General features: G+C 42.6%; 1 protein-coding gene across 4 annotated transcripts in view; it reads right to left on the bottom strand.

The window, feature by feature from the left end:
* bmpr1ba (bone morphogenetic protein receptor, type IBa) overlaps positions 1 to 18784 on the bottom strand; it is a 602440-nt gene that overhangs the window by 389448 nt on the left and 194208 nt on the right. The window contains exon 1 of one of the 4 annotated variants that reach the window (XM_063046869.1): positions 9210 to 9357. The exons of the other annotated variants lie outside the window; for them this stretch is intronic. The gene's annotated coding sequence lies outside the window, so the exon portion shown is untranslated. Of the gene's footprint in view, positions 1 to 9209; positions 9358 to 18784 lie in introns of those variants that run through there. 4 annotated transcript variants of the gene reach the window in all.

The following is an 18784-nucleotide window of genomic DNA, read 5'->3' as shown; positions in this document are numbered from 1 at the left end:
GTAAGGTGTTGCACATTGAGATGTTAAATATAAGGGAACTGGAAATGGCAGGATCATTAATTTCATTGATGAATAGAGGGATCTTGGGCTCCAAGACTATACATCCCCGAGGGTGGCAAAACAGGAAGATAGGATTGTAAAGAAGGGATTGGGCTTGCTTGCCTTTGTCTGCCAGGGTGTTGAATACAAGAGTCAGGAATCGTGATCCAGCTCTAAAAAACTTTGGTTAGACTGCATTTGGTGTATTGTGTGCAGTTTGGAGAAGCTCCAGAGGAGTATCACCAGAATGTTGTCTGAATTAGAGGGTATTAGCTGGAAAGGAGAGGTCACATGGACTTGGGGTATTTTCTCTTGAACAGTGGAGATTGAGGGGGGACTTGACAGATGTTTATCAAGTTATGACAAGGTAGTCACTCATAGTCTCTTTCCCATCATAGAAATATCAAAGACTAGGGGGCATGGCTTTAAAGTGAAGTGCAAAGTTTAATGCAGATTTGCACTCTTACACAGTGTCTGGAAGACACTGCCAAGGGTTGTGGTGAAAGTAGATATGAAAGTAGCATTTGAGAGGCACTCAAATAGACATATGAACAGAAGAGAATGGAGGAATATGGTTCAAGCGGAGGCAGATGGAATTGGATTCATTTGGCACCATAATCAGTATAGATTTTGTGTACCAAAGGGCATGTTCCAATGTGGTGCTATTCTACCCTCAATGTGGGGTATGTGGTGCTTGATGGGACAGGTGGATGGGTTGTTTGTGCACTCAAACTGTATGCCTGGCCTCCGTGAGCTTCCCTCACAGGTTCTTGTGGGACATTTCAACTCAAGTAGTTATGTCCCTTGAGTCAAAAAGGATGTTACGTTTTTCCTGAAGAACATGAAAACATCCTTGTAGCAGTCTTTGCATCCTGCAGGGAATCTCTTGCTGTGACAGAGATTAGATCTGCACTTCTCTCCAGTTCCAGGTGCTGGGCAAGCGGACATCTATGGAAGTCAGAGACCTGACAGTGGGCGAGGATGTTGTCTTTGGTTTCCCAAACCTGCTTAAAGATCGAGTCAGGTGCCGTTTTGAATACAGTGGCACCTTCTCTACAGTCAAAAGTAGTGTAGCTACCTCTGGCTTCACTCTTTCAGGACCCAGTCATTAGAAAAATCTACCGAGCACACGCAGCTGTTGGTCAGATTAGGTTTTCTGTTTTTCAAAGGCTGGCCAGTTCTTTACTAAGTGAACAGCTAAGACTTAACACATGTACCTAGTAACCTGAGACAGGTAGTGGGTTTACAGACCACTCTTACACTAGTGCGTTCTGAGTTAAAACAGAGCTGGGGCCCAGCAGAACAAACTAGCCTACCTTTAAAGAAATAAAGGAAGATTAACTTTACTTGTCAAATGTACATTGAAACACAATTAAATGAGCCATCTACATCAAATCAAACCAGTAAGGATTGTGCTGGGCAGCCCATAAATGTTGCCACAATTCCGGGCACCATGCTGACAACTCACTCCCCTAACCATATGTCTTTGGAATGTGGGAGGAAACCAGAATACCCGAAGGTAACCCACCCAGTCGTGGGGAGACCATACAAGTGCCTTATAGACAGCAGAAGGAATTGAACCCTGCTCTTATAGCTGGTGCTGTAATGCATTGTACTAACCACTATACTACTGTGCTGCCACTTTCTTACCCGCGACTTCTGAGGAATGTGCGTTGGCTAAGCCTTGGCCACTAGGAATTGGACCACATCGTGAGGTTAATTGGCACCCACCATCAAAGAGGCAAACTGAACCTGTAGTATTAGTGAAGCAGAAGTGCTGAAAACGCTGAGCTCGAGCAGCGTTGCCTCACACCCAAAGCAGGCGTGGGCAGGGAATGGGTAGGCCCATATGCACAGAATGGCAGCATTCCACCAGGTCCAGACAACAAAAGTTGGGCATAAAAAGAAAAAATGTTGAATTTGCCCACAACACAATGGAATGTTACAGAACAGCTGTTTTTTGCATTTGTTTATGGTAGCTGCACTGCAGAGAATGTGAATTCTCTATCCATCTGGAAGGCAGTCAGCAAGTGGCTTATAAAGGCAAGAAGAATTAGGCTTGTGTTTGAGGCTGGCATGTGCAATATTTGATATGCTGGCTGTCTGCGCTGTTAAACCATTTCATCTCTGTTGGTCACACAGTCATTTTATATCCTTCTAATGAGAAAATGATCACAGTTGACAATTGTGAGACAATTCATAAGTGCTTAAGAAGTAAATATTGTGTTTCAAAAAGCATTAATACAATTTCTGGTACAGATTTTTTTTCAGGCAATTAGTGGGAGTCCCAGTCATGAGTAATAATTCTGAATCCTTGATTGCTCCTGATGTTCTGCCATTCACAGTTGTTCCTCTAGTTACTGAGATGCTAATCTCTTGAATTCCCTTCATAAACCCCCTTCTCTCCCTAGTTTACCATTCTCCTTCAAACCACCTTTTTGCCCAAGTTCTCCTAGCATCTCCAATGTGACTTAGCATCAAACAAACCTTCACTGTCCAGTCAACCGAAGCTTGACTGATCCACATTAGGTTAATCAATGAAGATTTGCAGAGTTGAACTCCTAGATATCTAGTAGGCATTTTGGTTAATAGTTGTTCATTGTTCAACCTTAAATGCATTTATGAAATTGATAGTCACTTTCTTAAGCCACTGATGAGTTGTTCCAAGGCATTATTAGGCAGGGAGTTCAAGGATTTTCACCCAGAGATGAAGAACGAACATCTAACATATTTCCAAGGCAGAATAGTATATGTCTAGGAAGGGGCGATCGAGATGGTTAAGTCCAGCTAAATAAACCCATGTTATAGCTACAGTTCTAACTGAGATAGAACATCACAAAAACACTGATGCCTAACATGAGTTTAACATGAAGCCTACTTTGATTGCTTCCATGAGCCACTTACTGGCTTTTTGCCACTAACACAAATCTGTCATCTCTCTTGTACAGCTACTGTACAGCTTTTCACAAAAGTTTCCTTTACCATTTTTGTGCCATAAACAAATTTAGATGTAACATTGTATGGGGCCACTCAGTATTTGTTTAAAATCCCTGTCCTTTCATGTTTAAAAGAGCACAGCATCGTTTCTTGGGTCTTCCAAACTGGCAGGCATCCAGTGAGGTCCTCACCCCCTCTTGCCACAATATAGAATAGTTTTTGACAAATTGCCACTGTTTGTAATCTTTAAATCTCTAAAAGGAAAGCATACACACAAATACATACACACACTACACAGCTGCTTCAGGGACTAGCATAGAAATGATGTCATGGAAATAGGGAAAGGGAATGGGCTTTACGCCAACACAATGCACCTTCTTAGGATGCACGGCCTGAATGCCAGAGGCAACACTGCAGTTACTGTACATTGAGCCCAAAAACAGAGATTGTGTGAGAGTGTGATCCTAGACCACAAGCGACGTCCCAGCTGATTAATGTCTTGGAAGTTTATTCCAAATAACAAGAGTTATTCAGTAGGAACAGTGCTCAGGCTCTAAAAGTTCTGTACAATTAATCCTCTAAAGAAATACATGCTCTCTTGCTTTCTCCTTTATATATCAGGTATATAATAGACGCACTATGGAGAAGTAGAGGCTAAGGAAGCAGGCAGGTATTTTTCAATCAAAGTACAACTTACTTTACAATAGAAACATAGAAAACCTACAGCAGAATACAGGCCCTTTGGCCTACAAAGCTGTGCCGAACATGTCCTTACCTTAGAACTACCTAGGCTTACCCATAGCCCTCTATTTTTCTAAGCTCCACGTACCTATCCAGGAGTCTTTTAAAAGACCCTATCGTTTCTGCCTCCATCACCGCCACCAGCAGCCCATTCCACGCACTCACCAGTCTCAATTCAACTTCCAGTTTCCATTCTCACTTTGTCAGTCCACGGCCCCCTCTGCAGCCATGATGAGGTCAGATGCAGGTTAAAGGAGCAACTCCTCATATTCCATCTGGGTAACCTCCAACCTGATAGCATGAAAATCAATTTCTCCAACTTCAGTAATGTCTCCCATTTTTGTTCTTTCACCTTCCACCGCGCCCCCCCCACCCACTCCAAAATTTGGTTCTCCCTTATTCTGGTTCCCCTCTCAAGTTCAAATTCCAGTTTATTGTTATCTGACTGTATATATATACAACCAAATGAAACAAAGTTCCTCCGTATCACAGTGCAGCCACAACACGTATATCAGACACAGCACATAAACCAAAATATTACCATAAATAAGTCAATAAAATACAACCCCTCTCTTCCCCTCTCCCCCTCTCACAACCTCCCTCTGGTTCTTCCCTTTCTCCCATGATCCACTGTCCTCTCCTATTAGATGCCTTCTTCTTCAGCCCTTTACTTTTTCTACCTATTACTTCCCAGCTTCTTGCTACATTCCCCTCCCGGTCTCACCTATCACCTGTCAGCTCATTCCCCTCCTCACCCCCATCTTCTTATTCTGGCTTCTGCCTCCTTTCTTTCCAGATGCTGATGAATGGTCTTGCCCGAAATGGCGACTCTTGATTTCCTTCCATAAACGCTACCTCACCGACTGAGTTCCTCCAGCATTTAGTTATGTTGTTGCAGACTACGATTTTACTCTTCAGACTGAGTGGTGACCCGATAAACCATTAGGGTAAAAGCATGCAGTCGTCCCCCCCCCAGGGAGGGGTTGTTAAAAACCAGTGGTAGGGTTTAAGATGAGAGGCAAGAGATTTAAAAGTGGCTTCTTCTTGCAAAGGGTGGTGCATATTTGGAATGAGCCGCCAGGAATAGTGGTTGATGCGGCCACATAAGGGTGTCATGGTAGCATAGTGATTAGTGTAATGCTCGCAGTGTCAAAGTTCAGAGTTCAATTACAAAGTTAGTTATGATAATCTGGAGTATCTGCCCCAAAGAACTGGTGGGAAGAGATTGAGCAGTAACTTGCAGAAGAGAACGAGAGAATATTAATGAGAAAAACAAATTTTTAGGGTTATGTGGAAAAAAACAGTGCACTACCATGCACTTATATTTTTGCACTAATTTCTTTTTTTTCTCTTCACTGTCTTGTATAATTTATGTGAAATTTATATTCTGTGTGTAATTTTGGATGGAAGGAGTATAATTTATATCCCTCCCCATTCACCGCCTTTTTATACTGCTATCTCCAGTCCCGATGAAGGGTCTCAACACAAAAGTTGTCCATTTTCCTCCACAGGTGCTCCCTGTCCCTCTGTGTACCCCTAGCTCCTTCACACTAGCTGTATACTCTGTGAGTTACCTGTACCAATGTGCATGTGATGCAGCTGAAAGCAAGTTTTTCACTCTGTACAGGTATTCACAATATTTTTGCACATGACATAAATTTGCTTTGACTCAAACAGGATTTATTAGCTAAATTATTCAAAGAGATAGCATGATGTATGGGCTGAATGGCCACCTCTTGTGCTGGGTGTCCCTTTGGTTATCTGAAATGTTGGGTACAATTTTCAGTACCATGGCAGACTCTGCCTCAAGTTAAGATGCAAGGAATCCAAAGGTTCAAAGTTCAAGCTCCCCTAATCACATAAACATAAAACTATAGAATCATGTTGAACTATTAAATCCCAAAACTTGACTATCATTGTGTGAATTCAATTTTATTTTTAAGGAGTGGGAAAATTTTCCATAGTGTCCTGTTAGCACAAATTATCCTTCACCCAAACATATTCCTCTGGCCAAGGCATATAGTACTATGGACCAAGTGCTGGTAGTACACATGGGTTTTATGGTCAGCATAGGCACGGTGGAGTGAAGGGCCCATTTCTGTGCTGGTTAATTCTATTAAGGATAGCTACCATCCCTATTGTCTGGTCAATATGTGTTTCTAGAGTTCATGCAGACCAGGGTTTCCAAACTGAGATCCACGGACCACTCAGATAATGGTAGGGGTCCATGGTATTTAAAAGGTTGGGAACCCATGGTCGAGACTCTGGCTCTTAAACTGTCTCTGGAGCATTGAGGAAGAACAGTTAAACAACATCCCTACATGGATCGGTAAGTAGGATAAAGAACAAAACACCTTTGAATGACAAGCAATGTTATCAATGTTTGCAGGATATGATCAGTGGAAGCAAGTCCTCATTTCTGGTCTTCATCAGTCAGGGCATTGAGTATAGCAGTTGAGGCATTATAGTGCAGTTGTACAAGTCGTTGGTGAAGCTGCACTTGGAGTACTGTGTACAGTTTTGGTTGTCCTTTAATAGAAAAGATGCAGTTAAACTGGAAAACGGGCAGAGAAAATTTATGAGGATGCTGCCAACACTAGAAAGGCCTGAATTATAGGGAGAGGTTGGCCAGGCTGTTCTTTCTTCATTGGAACACAAGAGAATGAAAGGCAACTTGAATTAGTGTTCAATGTTATGAGAGGTATGGGCAAGCCGGATGCTCAGGGTAGGGGAGTCTACCAAGGGGCATAGGTTTAGGGTGACAGGGAAAAGATTTTAAAGGAACCTGAAGGACATTTTTTTTTCACGCAGAGAGTGATGAGTATATGAAATTTGCTGCCAGAGGAAGTGGTTGAGGCAAGTACAATAGTATAATTTAAGAAGGACTTGGATAGGTATGTGGAACGGCAGGACCTGGAGAGATAGGGACTAAATGCAGGAAATTGGGACTACCTGGGTGGACACCATGATCGACATGGACTCGACGGGCCAAAGTTCCTGTATTCATGTTCTATCATTCTACAATTCCTTGCATGTCATTCTCTGCCCACAGAAGTGCACTGTACTAAAATGTCCAGAATACATTTCAACAAGCCTTTTCAATTTACTAAATTTCACTTAATAAAACCTTTTCCAAGAATGCATCCCTTTCGGAAATGAAGGAATTACTGTAGCAAAAAAAGAAAACTTTTGGGAGGTTTCCTGTATTACATTCCAGCAATAATTACACTTGAAGAAGTACGTTGTTGGCTGTGAGACTCTTTGGGAAGTGCTGAGGTGGTGAAATATAAGTCTTCCTTTTGCTTTTACTGTGTCAGGGATTTACTGACGTTCAAAGATCCAAAGACAGGCTAAGGAATTGAAAAGACAAGAGTCCAGCATGAAACTGAAAGGTGTTAGGAAAAACGCCAAAAATACGTATATGAATTCAAAAAAAAGTATAACATGATGACATAGGTTTAAACATGAGTTCTCTGCAATAACCACCCAGCAGGAACAGTGCACAAGCATTCCTTTGTTTATCTGGGAGTCTTTGAATGGTTATAAATCACTGAAAGATCATACACTCAACTCTCTCCACTAAGCCCAAGTCCACTGTGCAATTTTCTATACATTACTCATATTCATCACAATCTGTAAAAAAGCCCTTCAACTTCAACCATCCATTTTCTGTTACAGTATTAATCAGGAGAAAGCTCACAACATGGCAAAACTATCCAAAGAGAATTAGACAAGTCTGGCTTCTGCATTAGATATCTTTTGAACAGCTTGATTCCTCTCAGGCTACATGTAAGTGGATTTTCTCTTCGAGCTTACCCATGTGTTTCATAAACACCAGAGACTCTGCAGATGCTGGAAATCCAAAGCAACACACACGAAATTCTGGAGGAACCCAGCAGTTCTGGCAGCATCAATGGAAATGACGTTTTCATCCTTCATCAGGACTGGAAAGGAAGGGTGAAGAAGCCAGAATAAGAAGGTGCCGGGAGGGGAAGGAGGACAAGGTGATATGTGAAGCCAGGTGGGTGGGGAGGGGTGGACGAGGTAAGAAGCTGGGAGGTGAGAGGTAGAAAAGGTAAAGGGTTGGAGAAGAAGGAATCTTATAGGGGAGGACAGTGGGCCACGTAGGAAGGATGATGTGTCGCAGGGGGAGGTGAGGAGAAGAGGAGAGTAAATGGGGGGGGGGCCAGAGTGGGGAACTGAAGAGGAGGGAAGGGGAGAGGGAAAAAACACCAAAAGTTGGAGAAATTGATGTTCATGCCATCAGGTTGGAGACTCTCCAGATGGAATATGAGACGATGCTCCTTCAATCTGAGAGTGGCCTCATCGTGGCAGTAGAGGAGACAGTGGACCGACATAGCAGAATGGGAATGGGGACTGGAATTAAGAAGGTTGGCCAACATTTAATCTTGCTTGTTGCACATGGAGTGAAGGTACTCAACAAAGTCCCCCAATCTTTGTCGAGTCACACCAACGTACAGGAGGTCCTATTGGGAGCAGCAGATACAGTAGATGACCCCCAAAAGATTTGCAGGTGAAGTGTTGCCTCACTTGGAAGGATTGTTTGGGTCTCTGAGGGAGGAGATGAATGGCCAGGTGAATCACTTCTCCCATTTGCAGGGATGCGCCTGGGCCCTGCAGAAAGTGGAGAGTGGGGCAGAGTGGAGGCCCTCCACATTCAGTACGTCATTCTCTGCAACTTATGCCATCTTCAACAGGGCCCTACCACCCAAACACGTCTTTACCACTCCCTCCCTAACTCTCCACTTTTTACAGGGATCATTCCCAGGTTCAGCTGTGAATCTGTTGGGGGTCATCTACTGTATCCGGTGTTGCCATTGAGGCCTCCTCTATACCAGTGATAACTGATGTAGATTGGAGGACCTCTTTGTCAAGCACTCTTGCTCCATCCGTAACAAGTAGGATTTCCAACCATTTAAGTTCCAATCCCCATTCTCATTCTGACATGTCAGCCCATTGCCGCCTCTACTGCCATGATGAGGCCACTCTCAGGTTGAAGGGGTAATACCTCATTTTCCATCTGGTTAGCCTCCAGCCTGTTACATAAGCATCAATTCCTCCAACTTCTAGTATTTTCCCCCCCTCCTTCTTCTTTCTTTTTCAATTCTCCAGTCAGGCCCCCCTCTTACTTACCTCTCCTCTTCTCCTCACCTGCCTGCCACCTCTCCCTGGTGCCCCTCCTCCATACCTTTCTCCCATGGTCCACCCTTCTCTCCCATCAGATTCCTCCTTCTCCAGCCCTTTGTCTTTTCCACCTATCACCTTCTGGTTTGTCCTCCTTCCCCTCTTCCCATTTCCATCTTCTGGCTTCTTTCTCCTTACTTTCCAGTCTTGGTCAAGGGTCTCACCCAAAACGTCGACTGCTTGTTCATATCTATACATGCTCCCTGACCAGCTGGGTTCCTCCAGCATTTTGTGTGTATTATTTCTGCATTTTTGTTTGTTTATCTCTTTGACAAGCTACTTCCTACCTTATGCTCTTTGTTTCAGTCAATACAAGGTGTTCCCGGTAGTGTTTGGGTAGCCCAATATCATAAGCCTGGTCAATTTTTCGTCTCTATGAGCACTGAACACTCAAAAGTGGAGGTTTTTAACCTGGAACATCACTCTGCCTCTGTGGATGAACACAACCAATGAACAGTACAGCGGAGGAGTAGCCCCTTCAGACCACGAACTTATGTCGAGTAATAGAGTCCTACAACAATACAGCACAGAAACAGGCCCTTAGGCCCATCTAGTCTGTGTCGAACCATTAATCTACCTAGTGTCATCAACCTATACCCAGACCATAGTCGTCCATACCCCTTCCATCCATGTACTTAGCCAAATTTTTTGTAAATGTTGAAATCGAGCCTGCTGTCTATTAAGTATTTCAGGAACATTTGAATATTGTAAATATATTGTTTGATTACACAATCGAAGCACACACGAGTTATCCCCAGCTCCCGTGTTTTTCTTTCAATTTGTTTTTGGAGTTACCAAACATGATCGAACCCACATCCACCACGTGCACTGGAAGCTGATTCCACACTCTCACCACCCTCTGATTCAGGAAGCTCCCCCCCGCCCATGTTCCCTTTAAACATTTCACCTTTCACCCATGATCTCTACTTGCAGTCTCACTCAATGTCAATGGAAACACCTGCTTGCATTTACCCAATCTATACCTCTCATAATTTTGTATCAAATCTCCCCTTAATCTTCTACATTCCAGGGAATCAAGTCCTAACCTATTCAAGCTTTCCCAAAAATCAGGTCAAGTTCCAGCAATATCCTTGTAAATCTTCCCTACACTCTTTCAAACTTACTTACAGTGATATGCAAAAGTTTGGGCACCCCTGGTCAAAATTTCTGTTACTGTGAATAGCAAAGCGAGTAAAAGATGAACTGATTTCCAAAAGGCGTGAAATTAAAAGATGACATATTTCTTTAATATTTTAAGCAAGAAAACTTTTATGTCCATCTTTTACAGTTTCAAAATAACAAAAAAGGAAAAGGGCCCAAAGCAAAAGTTTGGACACCCTGCATGGCAGTACTTAGTAACACCCCCTTTGGCAAGTATCACAGCTTGTAAATGCTTTTTGTAGCCAGCTAAAAGTCTTTCAATTCTTGTTTGGGGGATTTTCATCCATTCTTACTTGCAAAAGGAAGAATCTAGTTCTGTGAGATTCTTGGGCGATCTTGCAGGCACTGCTCTCTTGAGGTCTATCCACAGATTCTCGATGATGTTTGGGTCAGGGGACCGTGAGGACCATGGCAAAACGTTCAGCTTGCACCTCTTGAGGTAGTCCATTGTGGATCTTGAGGTGTGTTTAGGATCATTATCCTGTTGTAGAAGCCATCCTCTTTTCACCTTCGGCTTTTTTACAGATGGTGTGATGTTTGCTTCCAGAATTTGCTGGTATTTAATTGAATTCATTCTTCCCGCTACCAGTAAATGTTCCCCATGCCACTGGCTGCAATACAAGCCCAAACAATGATCGATCCACCCCCGTGCTTAACAGTTGGAGAGGGGTTCTTTTCATGAAATTCTGCACCCTTTTTTCTCCAAACATACCTTTGCTCACTGTGGCCAAAAAGTTCTATTCAAAAGGTTCAAGGGAATATCTAAACAAGCCTGACACATTTTAGAAACAAGTCCTGTGGACTGATGAAGTTAAAATTGTACAAAACAAAAATAATATGCTAACCTTGCTTAAAATGTTGAAAAGAATATTTCATCTTTAATATTATGTTTAATATTATGACTTTTGGAGATCAGTTCATCTTTTACTCACTTATCTATTCACAGTTACAGAAAATTTGACCAGGGGTGCCCAAACTTTTGCATGCATCTTTCTTGCATGTAGGTGACCAAAACTGCACACAATACTCCAAATTAGTCCTCACCAAGGTCTGATACAATTTCCACATAACTTCCCAACTTCTGTACTCAATACACTGCATTATGAAGGCCAATGTGCCAAAAGCTTTCTTTACGACCCTATCTATCTGTGACGCTACTTTCAAAGAATTATGTATCTGTATTCCCAGATTCCTCTGTTCATAACACTGCACACGTCTGCATTAACTGGTAACTTCCTGAAAACTCTATGAGATTGGTTAGATGCAACCATCCATGCACAAAGTATTCGGTTCCCTTATGATACCTTCCAATAACTTTTCCACTATTGATGTCAGGATCACCAGCCTATAACTTCCTGATTTATTCTTAACAGCCTTTCTTAAACAACATTAGCTATCCTCAATCCTCTAGTACTTCACCCATAACTAAGGCTGTTTTAAATATCTCTGCTAGAGCCCTTGCAGTTTCTGCACTAGCCTCCCCAGGGTCCAAGGAAGCACTTTGTCAGGCACTGGGAATTATCCACCCTAATTTGCCTCAGGCACCAAATACTTCCTCCTCTGTAATCTGTATAGGGTCCATGACTTCACTGCTGCATTGCCTCATTTATATAGACTCTGTGTTCATCTCCTGAGTAAATACTGAGCAAAACAAAAAATAAATTATTATTTTTTAATGTATTTATTTTGAGATAAAGCTCTGAATAGGCCCTTCCCTACACCACCAGCAATCCCCGATTTTAACCCTAGCCCAATCATGGGACAATTTACGATGACCAGTTAACCTACTAACCAGAATGTCTTTGGATTGTGGGAAGAAACCAGAGCACGCAGAGGAATCTCACGCATTCCACGGGGGAATGTACAAACTCCTCACAGAGGATGCCAGGAATGAACTCCGACGTCCAGAGCTGTACTAGCTAACCGCTTCGTTACCCCCATCTCCCCACCTCTTAATTAGTTCTGTGTTGAACTAATTAAACTAGTAGTTAAACACCCAAATAAATTAATCCCTTCTGTCGACACAATATGGATGTCCCTCTATTTTCTACATATTCATGCACTTATCTAAAAGTCTTTTATCTCCTGTATCTTATGTCCCTCCAACCCAAACCCAGGCAGCACATTACAAGCACCGCCACTCCCTCTGTACATCTCCTTTGAATTTACCCGTCTCACCTTAAATACTGTACATGGCCTCTAATATTAGACAGTTCAACACTGGGGGGAAAAGGTACTTGCCATCCACTCTAGCAATGCCTCTCAATATTTTATAAACCTCTATCTCAGAAGTCGTGGTACATATTGGTACCAACGACATAGGTAGGAAAAGGCAGGTGGGCCTGAAGGCAGACTACAGGGAGTTAGGAAGGAAGTTGAGAAGCAGAACCTCAAAGGTAGTCATCTCGGGATTATTGCCTGTCCCACATGACAGTGAGTATCGGAATAAAAAGAGGTGGAGGGTAAATGCATGGCTGATGGATTGGAGCAGGGGGCAGGGATTCAGATTTCTGGATCATTGGGACCTCTTTTGGGGCAGGTGTGACCTGTACAAAAAAGACCGGTTGCAGTTGATTCCCAAGGGGACCAATATCCTGGCGGGGAGGTTTGCTGAGGCTATTGGGGAGAGTTTAAACTAGAATTGCTGGGGGGTGGGAGACAGATTCTGGAAAGGTGTAATAATGACAGGGTTGTTGTGTTGGGCGATTTTAATTTCCCAAATATCGATTGGCATCTCCCTACAGCAAGGGGTTTAGATGGGATGGAATTTGTTAGGTGTGTTATATAACCATATAACAATTACAGCATGGAAACAGGCCATCCCGGCCCTACTAGTCCGTGCCGAACTCTTACCCTATCCTAGTCCCACCGACCTGCACTCAGCCCATAACCCTCCATTCATTTCCTGTCCATATATCTATCCAATTTAAATTTAAATGACAACATAGAACCTGCCTCAACCACTTCTGCCGGAAGCTCGTTCCACACAGCTACCACTCTCTGAGTAAAGAAGTTCCCCCTCATGTTACCCCTAAACTTTTGTCCTCTAATTCTCAACCCATGTCCTCTTGTTTGAATCTTCCCCACTCTCAATGGAAAAAGTCTAACCACGTCAACTCTATCAATCCCCCTCATAATTTTAAACACCTCTATCAAGTCCCCCCTCAACCTTCTACGCTCCAAAGAATAAAGACCTAACTTGTTCAGCCTTTCTCTGTAACTTAGGAGATGAAACCCAAGGCAACATTTTAGTAAACCTCCTCCGTACTCTCTCAATTTTATTGACATCTTTCTTATAATTCGGTGACCAGAACTGCATACAATACTCCAGATTTGGCCTTGCCAATGCCTTATACAAATTCAACATTACATCCCAACTCCTATACTCAACGCTCTGATTAATAAAGGTTAGCAAACCAAAAGTTTTCTTCACCACCCTATCCACATGAGATTCCATCTTCAAGGAACTATGCACCATTATTCCTAGATCCCTCTGTTCTAAAGCATTCTTTAATGCCCTACCATTTACCATGTATGTCCTATTTTGATTAGTTCTACCAAAATGTAGCACCTCACATTTTTCAGCATTAAACTCCATCTACCATTTTTCAGCCCACTCTTCTAATTGTCCTAAATCTCTCTGCAAGTTTTGAAAACCTACCTCATCATCCACAACACCACCTATCTTAGTATCATCCGCATACTTATTAATCCAATTTACCACCCCATCATCCAGATCATTAATATATATTACAAACAACATTGGACCCAGTACAGATCCCTGAAGCACACCGCAACACACTGTCCTCCAATCTGACACACAGTTATCCACCACTACTCTCTGGCGTCTCCCATCTAGCCACTGCTGAATCCATTTTACTACTTTGGTATTAATGCTAACGATTGAACCTTCCCTGTGGAACCTTGTCAAAGGCCTTACTGAAGTCCATATAGACAACATCCACCGTTTCACCCTCGTCAACTTTCTTAGTAACCTCATCAAAAAATTCAATAAGATTTGTCAAACGTGACCTTCCACACACAAATCTATGTTGACTGTTCCTAATCAGACCCTCTCTATCCAGAAAATTATATATACCATCTCTAAGAATACTTTCCATCTATTTACCCACCACTAACATCAAACTCACAGGCCGATAATTGCCAGGTTTACTCTTAGAACCCTTTGTAAACAATGGAACCACATGAGCAATACGCCAATCCTCCAGCACCATTCCCGTTTCTAATGACATTTGAAATATTTCTGTCAGAGACCCTGCTATTTCTACACTAACTTCCCTCAAAGTCCTAGGGAATATCTTGTCCGGACCCGGAGACTTATCCACTCTTATATTCCTTAAAAGTGCCAGTACTTCCTCTTCTTTAATTGTCATACTTTCCATAACCACCCTACTTGTTTCCTTTACCTTACACAATTCAATATCCTTCTCCTTAGTGAATACCAAAGAAAAGAAATTGTTCAAAATCTCCCCCATCTCTTTCGGCTCCACACATAGCCATCCACTCTGATTCTCCATGGGACCAATTTTATCTCTCACTATCCTTTTGCCACTAACATAACTGTAGAAACCATTGGATATATTTTCACCTTACTTGCCAAAGCAGCCTCGTATCTTCTTTTAGCTTTTCTAATTTCTTTCTTAAGATTCTTTTTACATTCTTTATATTCCTCAAGTACCTCATTAACTCCAAGCTGCTTATATTTATTGAAGATTCCTCTCTTTTTCTGAACCAAGTTTCTAATATCTCTTGAAAACCATGGCTCTTTCAAACGTTTAACCTTTCCTTTCAACCTAACAGGAACATAAAGATTCTGAACCCTCAAAATTTCACCTTCAAATGACCTCCATTTCTCTGTTACATCCTTCCCATAAAACAAATTTTCCCAATCCACTCCTTCCAAATCCTTTCGCATCTCCTCAAAGTTAGCCTTTCTCCAATCAAAAATCTTAATCCTAGGTCCAGTCCCATCCTTCTCCATAATTACACAGAAACTAATTGTATTGTTGGGGCAGGTGGGACCTGTACAAGAGAGACGGGTTACACTTGAACCACAGGGGGACCAATATCCTTTCAGGGAGGTTTGTTAGTGCTATTGGGGAGGCTTTAAACTAGATTTGCAGGGGGATGGGAACCAGAGTGCCAGAGCTGACAGTGTGGCTGGGGTGAAAATAAATGATGTTGAAAGTTTAAGCAAATCTGCTGATAGAAAGGTTGTGAGTGGTGGTAAAAACCTTCTGAGGTGAATATATTTCAATGCTAGGAGTATTGCGGGGAAGGCGGATGAGTTGAGGGCGTAGATTGACACGTGGAATTATGATGTAGCAACTAGTGAAACTTGGCTACAGGAGGGGCAGGACTGGCAGCTTAATATTCCAGGGTTCCGATATTTCAGATGTGATCGAGGCAGAGGAATGAAAGGTGGGGGAGTAGCATTGCTTGTTAGGGAAAATATTACAGCAGTGCTCAGGCAGGACAGATTAGAGGGCTTGTCTACTGAGTCCTTATGGGTGGAGCTGAGAAACAGGAAAGGTATGGCCACATTAGTGGGATTGTATTACAGACCACCCAATAGTCAACGAGACTTGGAAGAGCAAATCTGCAGAGAGATAGCAGACAACTGCAGGAAACATAAAGTTGTGGTAGTAGGGGATTTTAATTTTCCATATATTGATTGGGACTCCCATACTGTTAGGGGTCTAGATGGTTTAGAGTTTGTAAAATGTGTTCAGGAAAGTTTTCTAAATCAATATAAAGAGGTATCAACTAGAGGGGATGCAATATTGGATCTCCTGTTAGGTAACGAATTAGGGCAAGTGACAGAAGTCTGTGTAGGGGAGCACTTTGGTTCCAGTGATCATAACACCATTAGTTTCAATTTGATCATGGACAAGGATAGATCTGGTCCTAGGGTTGAGGTTCTGAACTGGAAGAAGGCCAAATTTGAAGAAACGAGAAAGGATCTAAAAAGCGTGGATTGGGACAGGTTGTTCTCTGGCAAAGATGTGATTGGTAGGTGGGAAGCCTTCAAAGGGGAAATTTTGAGAGTGCAGAGTTTGTATGTTCCTGTCAGGATTAAAGGCAAAGTGAATAGGAATAAGGAACCTTGGTTCTCAAAGGATATTGCAACTCTGATAAAGAAGAAGAGGGAGTTGTATGAAATGTATAGGAAACAGGGGGTAAATCAGGTGCTTGAGGAGTATAAGAAGTGCAAGAAAATACTTAAGAAAGAAATCAGGAGGGCTAAAAGAAGACATGAGGTTGCCTTGGCAGTCAAAGTGAAGGATAATCCAAAGAGCTTTTACAAGTATATTAAGAGCAAAAGGATTGTAAGGGATAAAATTGGTCCTCTTGAAGATCAGAGTGGTCGGCTTTGTGCGGAACCAAAGGAAATGGGGGAGATCTTAAATGGGTTTTTTGCGTCTGTATTTACTAAGGAAGCTGGCATGAAATCTATGGAATTGAGGGAATCAAGTAGTGAGACCATGGAAACTGGACCCGAAGTGCTCCCCAACAAATACCTCCGTCACCTGCCCTGTCTCATTCCCTAACAGGAGCTTACGAAAGGTTCAAAAAACTAGGTAATGATAGAGATCTAGAAGATTATAAGGCTAGCAGGAAGGAAGTTAAGAATGAAATTAAGACAGCCAGAAGGAGCCATGAGAAGGCCTTGGTGGACAAGATTAAGGAAAACCCCAAGGCATTCTACAAGTACGTAAAGAGCAAGAGGATAAGGCATGAGAGAACAGGACCAATCAATTGTGACAGTGGAAAAGTGTGTATGTGACTGAAAATTACAACTTTGTGTAGGGTAATGATAAAAAAAAACAAAAGAGAGGTAATGGGCATATGTGAGAGAGGATCTTGAAGGAAACCAGGGAAGAAATGGAGATGTGGAATAGAATGAAAGGGACTTCCCTCCTGAGAGCCAGCATTAACCTGATGGGCTGAATTGACTTATCTGTGTTATAAGTATAAGATCTCCTTCATTATTCCCATTTCGAGGGCACGATACCATTCCAAAATCAATTCCCGACCAAATGTAGGTTGTGGGAGGGCTACAAAAGGCAAAGGCATACAAGACAAAGTCAGACAGCATTGCTGCAAAAGCACATCCCTTTCCAATGGAAGAGATGCTTAATGCCTTCGGTGCACGTTTTGAACAGAAAGGAATTGGAATGTCACCACCTACCTATGTACCTGAATGCAAACATTATAAATATATATATAGACACACACACACACACACACACACACACACACAGTTATATATAAAACATTAAATTAAACATGCAGTGCAAAAAGAGAACAAAAATAGTGAGGTAGTGTTCATAGATTCATTGTCCATTCAGAAATCTGAAGGTGGAGGGGAAGAAGCTGTTCCTGAAACATTGAGTGTGTGTCTTCAGGCTCCTGTACCTTTTCCTTGATGGTAGCAAAGAAAAAAGGGCATGTCCTGGGTGAAGGGGGTCCTTAATGATGGATGTCACCTTTCGGAGACATCACTTTTTGAAGGTGTCCTTGACTCTAGGGAGGCTGGTGCCACGATAAAGCTGGCTGAGGTTACAGTTTCCTACAGCTTTTTCTGATTGGTACAGTGGCCCTCCATACTAGATGCAGCCAGTTAGAATGCTCTACGTGGTATATCTGGAGAAATTTGATGGTTTTTGGTGGCATTCCAAGTCTGCTCAAACCCTTAATGAAATTTAGCCACAGTTGTGCCTTCTTTCCAATCAAGCTTGGCACAGGATAGATCTTCAGAGGTGCTGACACCCAAGAACTTGAAACTATTCATCCTTTCCAGTGCTGATCCCTTGATGAAAACTGGTGTGTATTCCCTTGACTTCCTCTTCCTGAATTCCACAATCAATTCCTTGGTCTTACTGATGCTGAATATGAGGTTGTCGTTGCAGCACCACTCAACCAGCTGCTCTGCTCTATCTCACTTCTGTCTGCCTCTTCATCACTATCTGAAATTCTGCCTACAACAGTTATGTCATCGGCAAATTTATAGATGGCATTTCAGCTGTACCTAGCCACACAGTCGTGGATATAAAAAGAGTGAAGCAGTGGGCTAAGCTTGCATCCTTGAGGTGCACCAGTGTTGATTATCAGCTGGGAGATGTTATTTCCAATCCGCAAAGACTGTGGTCTTTCGGTAAGGATGTCAGGATCCAGTTGCAGAAGGAGGTACAGAGGCCCAGGTTTTGGAGCTTATTGATTAGAACTGAGGGTACAACTGTGTTGAATATTGAGCTGTAATCGAAATACAGCAGGCTGACATAGGTATTCCTATTATTCGGGTGATCCAAGGCCAAGTGAAGAGCCAGTGAGATTGGATCCACTGCAGACCTATTGTCGTGATAGGCAGACTGCAGTGGGTCCAAGTCCTTGCTTAGGCTGAAGTTGATTCTTAGATCCTAGGCAGATTCGTTGGCAGGGGCATTTCAACCCTTCCCTGCTTCAATCTGAGGCTCCTACCAGCTTTAAAAAGATACCATCATCCCAGTACCTGAGAAAACCAAGGTAACTTGCCCTAATGACAACTGCTCAGTTGCTCGAACATCCACCATCAGGACGGAACTCAAGAATGTGTGCTTAGGCCACTGCCTTACTCTCTCTACACTCATTATTATGTGGCTAGGCACGGCTCAAATGCCATCTATAAATTCACCAATGG

The sequence above is a fragment of the Mobula hypostoma genome, chromosome 4 (genome assembly GCF_963921235.1).
Source record: "Mobula hypostoma chromosome 4, sMobHyp1.1, whole genome shotgun sequence".
Taxonomy (NCBI): Eukaryota; Metazoa; Chordata; class Chondrichthyes; order Myliobatiformes; family Myliobatidae; genus Mobula; species Mobula hypostoma.
Note: the sequence above shows the minus strand (reverse complement) of the source record. Positions and strands in the feature narration are given on the sequence as shown.